This window comes from Mobula hypostoma, chromosome 8 (assembly GCF_963921235.1).
Source record: "Mobula hypostoma chromosome 8, sMobHyp1.1, whole genome shotgun sequence".
NCBI lineage: Eukaryota > Metazoa > Chordata > Chondrichthyes > Myliobatiformes > Myliobatidae > Mobula > Mobula hypostoma.
Window position 1 is genome coordinate 34,442,673 of NC_086104.1, and position 14,168 is coordinate 34,456,840.

General features: G+C 39.2%; 1 protein-coding gene and 1 long non-coding RNA gene across 2 annotated transcripts in view; one reads left to right on the plus strand and one right to left on the minus strand.

The window, feature by feature from the left end:
- prkcea (protein kinase C, epsilon a) overlaps positions 1–14,168 on the plus strand; it is a 658,830-nt gene that overhangs the window by 216,019 nt on the left and 428,643 nt on the right. The window lies entirely within an intron of this gene.
- LOC134350459 (uncharacterized) lies at positions 10,090–12,796 on the minus strand. The gene is made up of 3 exons (XR_010018894.1): positions 12,713–12,796; positions 11,890–12,002; positions 10,090–10,213 (listed from the first exon to the last, which is right to left on the minus strand). It is a non-coding gene; the product is annotated as an uncharacterized LOC134350459 (long non-coding RNA).

The window sequence follows — 14,168 nt, forward strand, 5'->3', positions numbered from 1 at the left end:
TTGTACAATTTTCTCTTTTTCTGCATAAATATGACCTAAAATGTGATCAGAACTTCACTCAAGTCCTAAAACAGGATAAAGAAAATCCAATTAAATAAATAACCCAAAACATTACATTTGTTCATTTATTTATTGAGAAAAATGATCCAATATTACATGTATTTGTTGAAATAAGTATGTGAACCTTTGCTTTCAGTAACTGGTGTGACCCCCTTGTACAGCAATAACTTCAACCAAATGTTTCTGGTAACCGTTGATCAGTCCTGCATATCGGCTTGGAGGAACTTCAGGTCATTCCTTCTTACAAAACTGCTTCAACTCTGGGATGTTGGTGGGCTTCCTTGCGTGAACTGGTTACTTCAGGTCCTTCCACCACATTTCTATAGGATTAACGTCAGGACTTTGACTTGGCCATTCCAAAACACAAATTTTCTTCTTTTTAAACCATTCTGTTGTAGATTTACTCTTGCCTTTCAGATCACTGTCTTGTTGCATTATCCAACTTATATTAAACTTTGGGTGATAGGCTGATGCCCTGACATCCTCCTGTAAAATGTCCATAGGACCATAAGATATAGGAGCAGAAGTAGGCCGTTCGACCCATCGAGTCTACTGCGCCATTCAATCATGGGCTAATCCAATTCTTCCAGTCATCCCCACTCCCCTAATAAGCAGTTCTGTGGGAGACAATACCTTGTTAAAGAGAAACATCAGAGGAGAATGGCTAGAGCTGATACAATTTTGAATTCACTGTTCCCTCAATGATTGCAAACTGTCCAGGCCCTGAGGCAGCAACGCAGCCCCAAACTTTGATGCTCCAGCTACCGTGCTTCACACTTGGGATGAGGTTTTGATTTTGCGGTGCAGTGCCTTTTCCCCTCCAAACATAGCAATGTGCATTTCTGCTTTAACTTTAGTCTCATCTGTCCACAGAACATTGTCCCAGAAGCATTGTTGAAAATCCAGGTGGTCTTTTGTAAGCTTAAGACGTGCTGCAGTGTCTTTTTTGGAGATTCCTCCGTGGTCATTCCATGCATAGCATTCTTGTTCAGTGCTTATCTTAGAGTGGACACATGAACACTGCCTTTAGCAAGTTCCAGAGATTTCTGCAGGTCTTTTGCTGTTATCTTTGGGTTCTTTTTCACTTCCTTCAGCATTGCGCTTTGTGCTCTTGGTGTGGTCTTTGCAGGATGCCCACTCCTACAGTGAGTAGCGACAGTACCGAGTTTCTTCCATTTGTAGACAATTTCTCTTACTGGGGACTGATGAACACTCAGGTCTTTAGAAGTGCTTTTGGAGCCTTTCCCAACTTCATGCATCTCTACAATTCTTCTAAGGTCCTCTGAAAGTTGTTTTGATCATGGCATGGTGCACATAAACAGATCTTTTCTTGAGAAGTGCAGGCTCTGTCGGTAACCTGACTTTGTGTGTCTTTTTTATAGGACCACTACAACCCACACCTCCAATTTTATCTCATTGATTAGAACACCTGACTCCAAATAGCTTTTGTAGAAGGCATTACCCTTGATGTTCACATACTTTTTCCAACAAATACATGTAATATTGGATCATTTTTCTCAATAGATAAATGAACAAGTATAACGTTCTTTGTGCTAGTTAATTAATTGGGTTCCCTTTATCTAGTTTTAGGATACGTGAAGGACTGATCACATTTTAGGTCATACTTATGCAGAAATAAAGAGAATTCCATGGGTTCACTACTCTCTGGCTAAAAAGGTTCCTCCTTATCTCTATTCTAAAAGGATGCCCCACTATTCTGAGGCTCTACCCTCTAGTCTTAGACTCACAGACCATAGGAAACATCCACTCCACAGCCACACTGTCAAACACTTAGACTGTGTTTAAAGAGTGAACCTTCACAAGGTGGAAAGTCCCAATGGAGTACCTGGTAAGGGTCTGAAAACCTGTGCCAACCAACTAGCGGGAGTATACAAGGACATTTTCAACCTCTCACTGCTACAGTTGGAAGTTCCCATTTGCTTCAAAAAGGCAACAATTATACCAGTGCCTAAGAAGAATAATGTGGGCTGCCTTAATGACTCGCCCAGTAGCACTCATATTGACAGTGATGAAATGCTTTGAGAAGTTGGTCTTGACGAGACTTAACTCCTGCTTCAGCAAGGACCTGGACCCATTGCAATTTGCCTATCACTACAATAGGTCAACGGCAGATCCAATCTCAATGGCTCTCCACACGACTTTAGACACAAGCACCTACATCAAGATGTTGTTCATCGACTATCAGCATTTAGTACCATCATTCCTACAATCCTGATTGAGAAGTTGCAGAATCTGGGCCTCTGTACCTCCCTCCGCAATTGGATCCTCGACTTCCTAACCAGAAGACCACAATTTGTGGGGATTGATGATAACATATCCTCCTTGCTGATGATCAACACTGGCGTACCTCAGGGATGTGTGCTTTGCCCACAATGCTCTACTCTCTGTATACACATGACTGTGTGGCTAGGCATAGCTCAAATACTATCTGTGAATTTGTTGATGATATACCCATTATTTGTAGAATCTCAGGTGGTGACGAGAGGGCATACAGGAGTGAGATATCCCAACTAGTGGAGTGATGCTGCAGCAACAACCTGGCACTCAACGTCAGTAAGATGAAAGAACTGATTGTGGACTTCAGGAAGGGTAAGACAAAGGAACACATACCAATTCTCATAGAAGGATCAGAAGTGGAGAGAGTGAGCAGTTTCAAATTCCTGGGTGTCAAGATCTCTGAGGATCTAACCTGGTCTCAACATATCAATGTAGTTATAAAGAAGGCAAGGCAGCAGCTATACTTTATCAGGAGTTTGAAGAGATTTGGCATGTCAACAAAACTTATATAGTTGCAATGTGGAGAGCATTCTGACAGGCTGCATCACAGTTTGGTATGGAGGGGCTACTGCACAGGACCAAAAGAAGCTGCAGAGGGTTGTAAATTTAGTCAGCTCCTTCTTGGGTACCTGTCTACAAAGTACTCAGGACATCTTCAGGGAGTGGTGTCTCAGGAAGACAGTGTCCATTATTAAAGACCTCCAGCACCCAGGGCATGCCTTTTTCTCACTGTTACCATCAGGTAGGAGGTACAGAGCCTGAAGACACACACTCAACAATTCAGGAACAGCTTCTTCCTCTCTGCCATCCGATTCCTAAATGGACATTGAATCTTTGGATGCTACCTCACTTTTTTTAATGTAGGGCTCTCAGTATATTTAGGTGGACTGTTAACTGTTGATCGCTTATTACCAAAATGGCTTCTCTGAAGTGTTATATTAAAATGGCTTCTCATAATGTTAACTGCTGAGCAAGGGGTTCTCTGTAACTGTAATGTTTGGGTTATACAAGGAGATAATGGAAATTGTATCCATTTGTTAGCCAATGGAAGTCAGGTTCTGTTATCTTGTATATGTGTGCTAAGTTGAAGAGCGCGGGCTTTTTCGGGAGACGAGCAGAGAGGACGGATGTGTGAGGAATGGACAGCAGTTCCAGGGCGGTGGACACCGGACCTCGGGGGTTCGGAGGGTGGCCGGAGTCTTGGAAGGATATTGTGGATGGAATCGGAGGCCTGAGCTCCAAAGTATTAAAATATTATGTGCACAAGACTGATAAATTACTTATGTGGCGCCTTTTCTTGTAGTTGTTTCTACTAACCCAACACCAAAAATTTGCTATAAAGTACAATTCTTTACTTGCACTTTGTATATTGTTTCATATTTGTGTTGTGGCTGATCATTGGGCGACTCACACCTTATCAGCACCAACACAATTGCACTGTTTGGCGGGGTTGACAGCTATTCACCCTAGGCAACGGGGGGTCAGTGGGATAAAGCCCTTACATTAATAAACAGTATTTCTGTTTTTGCACATTAAAAAAAATCTTTTCAATATACATATACCATAATTGATTTACTTATTATATTTTTATTTTATTTCTTTTTTTTTTCTCTCTGCTAGATTATGTATTGCATTGAACTACTGCTGCTAAGTTAACAAATTTCACATCACATGCCATGATAATAAACCTGATTCTGATTCTGATTCAGACCTTTAAGTTTCCCAAGAACCTTCTCTCTAGTTATGTTAGCTTCACACGTGTCATAACCTCTAACGCCTGGAACTGCCACCATACTGCTAGTGTCTTCCACAGTGAAGACTGATGCAAAATACTTATTCAGTTCGTCTGCCATTTCCGTGTCCCCATTACTACCTCGCCAGCATCACTTTCCAGTGGTTTGATATCCACTCTACCTTTCTTTTATACTTAATGTATCTGAAGAAACTTTTGGTATCCCCTTTAATATTATTAGCTTGCTTACTTTTTATTTTTACCTTCTTAATGACTTTTTCAGTTGCATTCTGTTAGTTTTTAAAAACTTCACTATCCTCTAACTTCTCACTAATTTTGCTCTATTATATGCCCTCTCATTGGCTTTTATGTTGGCTTTGATTTCTCTTGTTAGCCATAGTTTTGTCAACTCTCCATTAGAATACTACTTTTGGATGAATGTATCCTGTGCCTTTTGAATAGCTTACAGAAATTCCAGCCATTGTTGCTCTGCCATCATCCCTGCCAGTGTTCTTTTTCCAGTCAATTTTAGCCAACTCCTCTTTCATGCCTCTGTAATCCCCTTTACTCCACTGTAATACTGATACATCTGTCTTTAGCTTCTCTTTCTCAAATTTCAGGGTGAAGTTGATCATATTGTCCCTAAGGGTTTTTTTTTATGTTAAGCTCTTAATCAGTTCTGGTTCACCGCACAACACCCAATCCAAATTAGTTGATCCCCTTGTGAGCTCAGCCGTGAGCTTTCTAAATAGCCATCTTATAGGCGCTCTAGAAATTCCCACTCCTGGAATCCAGCACCAACCTGATTTTCCCAATCTGCCTGCTTATTGAAGTTCCCATGAGTGCTGTAACATTGTCCTTTTGGCATGCATTTCTATCTCCTATTGTAACTTGTAGGCCACATCTTTACTACTGTTTGGGGGTCTGTATACAACTCCTATCATGGTTTTTTTTACCCTTGTTCCTTAGTTCTACCCACAATGTTTTAACTCGTTCTGACCCTTTGTCACTTTTTTCTAATGATTTGATTTCCTGTTTTACTAACAGATCAATGCCTCCCTCTCTGCCTTCTTGTCTGTCTTTTTGTTGCAATGTGTGTCCTTGGACATTAAACTCCCAGCTATAACCTTTTTCCAGCCATGATTCAGTGATGCTAACAACATCATACCTGCCAATCTGTGACTGTGCTGCAACTTCATCTACCTTATTCTGTATAGTGCATGCATTCAAATACAACACCTTCAGTCCTGGGTTCACCGGTTCTGATTCTGTCTGCCTTTTACATTGCAATTCATCCGGTTGACTGCAGTTTTGCCCTATCAATAGCCTCTCCTCACTACACATTGACTCTGTTTGTAAACCAGCTCCCTCATCTTCAGCACTATTATCTGTCTTTCCTACGATACTTCTTGCATTGAAATATATGCAGCTTGGGATACTAGTAACTCCATGCTCAGCCGTTTGATTCTTAACTTTGTTTGAGGTCTTACCAACATCTGTCTCCATCATCTCTCCACTAACAGTTCTGGCACTCTAGTTCCAATCCCCCTGAAACTCTAGTTTAATCCCCACCAGGCAGCATTAGCAAACCTTCCCACTAGGATAGTAATGTAAGCACGAGGAATTCTGCAGATGCTGGAAATTCAAGCAACACACATCAAAGTTGCTGGTGAACGCAGCAGGCCAGGCAGCATCTCTAGGAAGGGGTACAGTCAACGTTTCGGGCCGATGTGTCTCACTAGGATATTAGTCCCCTTCCTGTTCAAGAGCAAACCATCCCTTCTGTACACGTCCCACCTTCCCTGGAAGAGAGCCCAATGATTCAAAAATCTTATGCCCTCCCTCTTACCCAACTCCTTAGCCATGTTTTAAACTATGTAATCTTACTTATTCTAGCCTCACTAGCATGCGGCATGGGTAGCAATCCTGAGATCATAACCCTGGAGGTCCTGCCCTATAACTTAGCGCCTAACTCCCTGAAATCCCTTTGCAGAACCTTGTCACTTGTCCTACCCATGTCATTGGTACCTACATGGACCATAACTTTTGGATGTTCACCCTCCCACTTAAGAATGCTGAGGACACTGGTATTCAAGAGGCAACATACCACCCGGGAATCTCGCTCTCACCCACAGAACCTCCTGTCCATTTCTCTAACTAACAGGTATTGATCCTGCAGTAAGGAAATGGAGATTAAATCTGGATTGATGAGCTCAGGTAGGCTCTCATCCATAATCATCTTGTGGAATAGTTGTGTATATAAAACAACCAGGAGTATACAATATAGGTATATTCAAAGTCAGTTTAATGTTTTTGTTGTTTTTCAGGAAGAATACTGTAGGTTTTAGAATATTATTAGGATTTAGAGTTCCAGACTAATAATAATATTGTGCCACATCAGTATGTGGCATTGTCAGAAATATCTTCTTACTGATACAAGTCAGAGACTTTAAGAGATCCTTGAAATTAATTTGAAAGAAATCTTGGCACTATTGAGTGAAAGCAATGTGTTCATCAATATTTGTTTGGATGTTAAAACCAACCTTCATACTTCTGCCTACAAGATATTTGGCATTAATAGTAAGCTCTGTGTTATTGCAAGATGAGCTAAGATCTTTATCAGTTGCTTGATCTTTGATATTGAAGATGTGAATTTGCATGCCCCTGGCTGTGCACGGTGAATGCGCAGAATATGTTAACATCACATTTGTGTTGCTGAACTGGTTTCCAGACCCTTGGACGTATGATCCAGAAATGTTCATTCAAATCCCAGTAAGGCGATTGTGAAATTTAATTTCAAGTAAATAAGTAAAGCCGGAGTAGAAATGTGTCACTAATGGTGACTCTAAAACTAGCAGATGGTGTAAAAACCTATCTACTCTTGATAGTAAGTACCTCTAACCCACCAGGACTGGGAGCAATAAGAGATAGACAGTAAGTGTTAACCTCACCAGTGATTTTCAGAAGCCATGAATGCATATGAAAACATTACACAAACATACATACTTGACTCTACTGTTGACTTTGCCGAGTCTACTATTTTCAAGATTTTATTTTTAGTTTATTTGCACAAAGAATAGCAGAAGTAACTATTTTCAAAATTTTATTTTAGATTATTTACACAAAGAATAGCAGAAGTAATTATTCATGCATTGTGTTCCCTGCGCATAAGATGAGGTGGCATGAACTTGCAGGCGCATGCTCTGCCAGTATTTAATTTACAGTATCTTGATGTGTGACAAAGACTGATATAATCACACACATATACTGTATACGCTAAGTTCAGTTGTTCCTTCTGCTTCACTCTGCTGTGCCCAAATTTGAGGCCTATGACAGATTATATAAGAGCCTTCTGGTTGGCCTCCAATGTGGCATAAAATTGTGACATACTGTATAATCTATAAACCCCTTTGGAGCACTGGTACATTAATGCACATAAATCAAGAGTATCACTGAATGAAAAAACAAAAGAATGAAGTTACGAACATACTTTTCAGCTTGGCAGGAAAGGTTAGGGTTAAAGTCTTTATCCAGTTTTCCAATAGTTTGATTTTACAGATTGTGTGAGTGTGGAACAAAAGAGAATTTCACACAATTAGTCTTGGCAGATTTTTATTCTTAATATTTTAATTTAACACAATTTTCATACTTTGCATCCAGCGGAAGACCTTCTGTCAGCATTAGTTGGCAGAAAACGTAGGGGATTATTTTTCTTGTCTCTCCTTATGGAAGAAGAATATGTGCTGACATTAATACAACACTTGCATTTAAAAAGTATGCTTAATAAGGAAAACATTCCAAGAAAATTTAGAGGAGCATTGTCAAATAAAACAATTATCCCGAGTTACTTCAGGTTATATTTGGTTTGATGACTGAAGGCTTTGTCAGAAATATACGTAGATATTAAGAATTATTTTGAAGAGGTAGTGATAGAGAGCTGGATGGTTTACGTAGACTTGTTAACTTAGGGACTTGGCAGCTAGAGGCAGATTTGAAATGTCTAGGAGATCAGGAGGCCAGAATAATCCAGTGTGATAACCCAGTGTGGGCAGTGTGATATTGTTCACAGACAACATTTTGTACCTCATCATTTGAGACAGCTTTGTGTGTGTGTGTGTGTGTGTGTGTGTGTGTGTGTGTGTGCGTGCGCGTGCGCGCGCCTTATTGAAATTTTATATGGGAGCTGTTAACTGTTCACATGCATGTCATGTGGATTATAAATTGCATCAGTTTTAGCATGAGCACCCTCTACTGGACAGCAAGTCATACAAGACTAAATATAAAATTTAATTTTGAAAATGTACTGACGCCTTGTGAGTATCTGTAAAGAGATAAATTGTTAAAGTTGTTGGTCAAAGATAATTTGTGTATGTTAGTAGTGATGACATCATGTGTTCTTATCACAATTCTGTTGTAATCTTGCATGTTTTTATGACACCTGCCTCCTCACCCTGTCTCAATCTCACTTAAGTTAAATAATGCAGCACAGGAACAGGTCCTTGGGCTGATAATGTTGTGCCAAACTAATTAAATTAGTAATCAGAAGCCCAACTGAACTAAACCCTATATAAAATAAATGTTCTGTTTTTCTGCATGTAGGGATGCATCTGTAGTATATAATGTTGTAAAAAATTGACATGAGCTTTTCTGAATCAGCAAAATCATTTTAGTTCAACAAGAGCTAAATAGCAACAAGAAGATTAATCCAAGCTAGATGCAGAGATTTAAGATTCAGGATTGTTTAATGTCATTTCCAGCACACAAGTGTAGCGGAGAAAGGAATAATTGTTAGTCCGGACCTGATGAAGTACAAAAAAAAACCCCAAAATAAGATAATGGCACAATTATGGAAAAACACAATAATTATAAATACTGTAGATTCCAATTAATTGGGCCATTGGTTCATTAGGTCAGTCACTTATTTGGGACAATTCTTAATGATGAAAAACTAATGGAGAAAGTAGCCAGAATTCTCTTCCTTTACTTGGGACAGAAGACTGTAGCCAGTTTCTGACTAGGGTCAGTTGCATGCACATGTGTGGCCGTTCGACACTACAGCTTGCTTAGAAGAAACAGATTTTAAATAACATCAGCTGCATGTGCATGTGTTTAAACGGTAGTGATTTTTGTCATTTATCATTGATATGAAATAAGCAGTAAGGCACTTCAGAACTGCTTTTCTCACTGTGATTTCAAGCATTTAGGCTTAGAGGTGCCAGAAATAGCTAGAAGTGAAAATGAAATGATTTCACTACGTCAACAAGTTAGGAGCTACGAAGAATTTGAATGTAACAATGATCATTTTGAATGTTACAATGAAGATTTGGAGGATGCAATCATCAAAAGCATTGTATGAAGGCAGTCCATTATCTGAACTAGGTGTCTACGCTGATTTTGTTCATTTACAGTCAATCAAAGGAAAATGGCAGCATACACTGGATGAACTCATCCTTCGATAACTATTAGGACACAGTTTTATAATACTGTAGTAGTATTGTAGTGTTCTGATTTTTCTGAATTTCATTTAAATACAAAATTTGTTACTCGGTTAAATGGTAAGTTGTCTTATTTTTATACCTTACTAAATATTTCCATGGCATTTTGACTTTTTGGGGAAGCCACTTAATTGGGCCAAAATGTACTGGTCCCACTGTGTCCCAGTTAACTGGAATCCACTCTACATAAGATAGCTTATATCGATAGATTGATCGCATGTCCATAAAGTGACACTAGGCATGAGAGTGACTGTACTGAATGACAGGAACTGATAAAGTAGTAGTGGTGGGAGGTGTGGACAGGTGGATTTGTGGGTGGAGGTGTTGATCAGCTTTAGTGCTTGGGGAAGGTAATGGTTTTTAAGTCTGGTGGTCCATATGAGGCGACATAGTCTCCTCCTCGTCAGAATGGGACATACAGTCCATATGCAGGACGGGTGGGATCCTTCATGATGTTACTGGCCCTTTTCCGGCGCCTTTCTGCATATATTTCCTTGATGGTGGTTAGCTGGTGCCAGTGTTGTGTTGGGCAGTCTTGACTACCTGTTGTAGCGCCTTCCTGTCTGCCACAGTATAGCTTCTGTGCAATGCAGTGACGCAGCATTTGAGGATGATCTGTACTGAGCATCTGTAGAAGGATGTGAATATAATGTGAGTATAGAGAGGGATTACATTAGAAACAATAATTTATCCATTGGTGAATGATGAAAGTGTCCCTTCAGTTTTTTGAAATAATGTTTTATTTTGCGCAGTCTGATGTTTTTATCCCTTTTATGTCCCATCCACTTACTATTTAATTGTACTCATTTTGAATTCTGTCATGGCTATAGTTCCATTTTGCTGGATAAAACTGCCAGAACAATGCAATGTATTATTATGATTTCAAAAAGAGTCTTCTGATTTTACAGGTTCTGCAGTTTCTGATGCTGAGAGATACTTGTTCTTGAATACATTCCAGAGTATTTGTGCAATGTCTGCGGTGGTTTTATCTGCTTTAAACAACTCAGGTTCAATCAGATTCTGCGTTTGGAATCTGAGTAACTGAGGTACAAATATGTAATGAATTGTATCAATCCTTGGGTCATGTTGTGCTGACTTCACAGGAGTAAAGACCTTTTGTAATTTCTGCAAGTGTTCCTTTTTTATATGAACATTATGGTAGAGAAATTTGTCATTGGTCACAAACAGTAAAATGTGTTTCAGCCACAGGTTTTATTCATCAGCTCAACTGAATTGCTAAGGTGAATACAATTCTTAACCAAATTTCATCTTTAGCACTCACCTCCAAAAGCAATTCCTTCCGCACGCACTCCTTATGGTTTAATTTAAAATTGCATTTCATCAAAGCTGAACACATAATTTTCAATAACATCAAAGTTCAGAGCAGCCTGCAAATGACAAATTTACTGAAGTTCGGCTATACCAGAGCACCAAGTTAACAAATCTCAAAGCCATGTCAGACACGTGCTGTGATTACAAAATGTAAAAAATCTGGCAGTATTATCTGAAGAACAATGCCCCAACCTGCAGGAAACTGAACAATAATAAGGGATGGTTATGTATGTGAGCCATAATAAGGTACAAAGAAAATAAACAATTAAGAAGGAATGGAAATGTGAGCTCAAAGAAGTAGGCTGAATAAGTAGGAAATGATATCATCAGTCTTTGAAATTGAAAACGAAATAATTACAATTTCAAAGTCTGTTTGCATAAAAGACCTTGTTTTGCCATAAAATATCCTTTGATCTTTCATCACCATTATTTGGCTACTGTGGTTAATTATCATCAAATTTAATATAATAGATTAAAGGATCCAAGGAAACAAACTAAACTGTATCTGAAAAGATTTCATAATGATCGCAGTTGAGGGATTCTCTTTATAGATGTTAAGGATATGTGTCTGGTGATATAAGGTGGGAAATCAGTACTCCAAAGGCAAATATTAGGTGGTGGATCATAGCCACACGTTTGACAACTTCGTAGATTTCCGAGATGCTTGTCTGAACAGAGTATGAAGGAAGCAAGAATATTTACAAATGTTAGTAGGCTAATTGGTCATTGTAAATTGTCCTGTGATTAGGCTAAGGTGAATAGGCTTTTTGTGCCAGTAGGGCCTGTTTCACACTGTATCTCTAAATAATTAATTAATTAATAAATAATAAACCGATAAATATATATGTCATGATAAAACATATAGGCTGAAAATGACAAGCTAGAAGAGCTAAGAAAGTACCTATTTGTCAATTAATAGCTTCATGACTGTTGTTTCCAATGTCATCTTAGTCTCAACTTCATTTGGCTCACCTTTTCCATTCCTTTCTTTGATACCTTTAACTTCATTTCTGTGGAAATGTTCAAGAACCATTATCTTTACAACAGCAACAGAAACGTTTGAAGACAATCAGCAGGTCAGCCAGCTTCTGGGGAAAGAGAAACACAGTCAATTTTCCAGGTCAAGGAGCTTCATCTTCGACCGAGATTGTAATTTCGTTTCTGTTTGCACACACACTGCCTGAGATGCTGAGTACCTTTGAGTCAGGCAGTTGAGAAATCGGCACCCTGCCCCAGTATGTCCATGCTGATTGTTAAGTACCTTACTGTACCAGTTCAAATACCAGCACTGTGTTCATAGCCTTCCATGGTTTGTCAATTTAAGTGCATGTTTAAGTACTTCCTGGAATCACTTTATGTACATGACATCAATCTACGCATATTATCTGTCTGATATATTTATGTTTATTTATGTTATTATTATTGTCTTCTTTATCTCATTGTATTTTTTGTGCTACATTGGATCCAGAGTATTTTGTTCTCCTTACACTGGTGTACTGGAAATGACTTTAAACAACCTTGAATCTTGAATCTTCTTCTATGTTGTGAGAGAGGGTTTGCATCCACCACCCACTTCTGCAGTGCATTCCAGATTCTAACCATTCTCCAGTGAAAGAGTGTTTTCTCAGAACCAATCCAAACATTTCCCTCTCATTCTAAACCTATTTTCATTACGTTTTGACACTTTTCATGGGCATGTATTTCCTAAAATTTGCCATTTTCAATGCCCTTCATAATCCTGTATACTTCTACAAGATCGTCTCAGTCTTCACAATTCCAAAGAAAATAAACTCACCTATGCAGCCTCGTCTCAAACTGTAATGCTCCATCCAAGGCAACATTACTGGAATCTCCTCTATACCCTTCCAACAGAATTACATCTTTCTTTTAGTGTGTCAGCCAGAATGTAAACAGTACTCCAGCTGTGGCCTAACCAATGTTTTATGAAGTTGTAACATAACACCTCTGTTTTTATATTCTATAATCCTGCTAAAGAACGACAGCAATCTTTAAGTCTTCTCTGCCACCTTATCTACTTATGCTATCATATTTGGGGATCTTTGGAGTGGTGCACAAAGGGGATCCAACATTGATTTTGTATGTCCTGCCCTTATTATTCCTCCCGATGTGCATCATCTAATATTATCAGGTTGGCATTCCTTCTGCTAGTCTTGCCATCTGATAAATATCATGCTGTAGCCGATGGCTATCTTCCTCACTATGTACAATACTACTGACTTTACCCCAGTACGGCACACATCCCTTTGGCCTTTTCTATCAATGCACCTGGTACCAGAACATCTCACTCTTAATTCCACCTTCCTCAGATTATCATTTGTAGTTCCATTATCACCTTTTTAAACAAAAGCATGAAATAGAAGAGCTAGACACTGCCTTCAGGGAGGAGACATTGCAAATGCTGTTGTTTACATCAGTGGCACTGAGGTCAAGATGATTGGGAGCTAGGATAGCCCGTCCTGGTCCAACACTATAGATGCCATGGCCAAGGAAGTGTACCAGTTGTCTCCACTTCCTCAGGAGGCTAAAGAAAGTTGGCATGTCCCCTCTGGCCTTCACCAGTTTTTTAGATATGCATGACAGAACAATCATTCAATCCAGACGTATCATGGTTTAGTATGGCACCTACTCTGCCCAAAACCAGAAGAAACTGCAAAGAGTCGTAGACACAGCTTAGCACATTATGGAAATCAGCCTCTGTCCAGGGACTCTGTCTATACTTCTTGCTCCTACAGTAATACAGCCAACTTAATCAAAGACACATTCTCTCTTCAGGCAGAAAGACATTTACCACTAGGTTCAGGGACAGCACAATCTAACTCCTTATGGCTTTGTACCTTTTTGTCTGACTTTCTAACTGTAACACTTTATTCTGCATTCTGTTATTGTTTTCCTTTGTACTATCTCAATGTACCAATGTGATGAAAAGATCTGTGTAGATGGCATGCAAAGTTTTTCACTGTACCTTGTTACACGTGACAATAAGAAAGCAGTCACCAATTTTAACTCTGGTCAAACAGCTCTCTTTGGTCATTTCTCATTCTCTTTCACACGCCTTCCTTTGAGTTATTTGTCTGCATCCTAAACCTGTTTTATCTCTAAATTCTGATAATTCTAATGAAAGCACGTGAGTCTGAAAAGTTACTTGTTCCGCCTCTGCAGCAGTACCTCAACTGTTGAGTATTTGAAAGTTCAAAGTAAATGCCAAGTCAAGTCAATTCAAGTCACTTTTT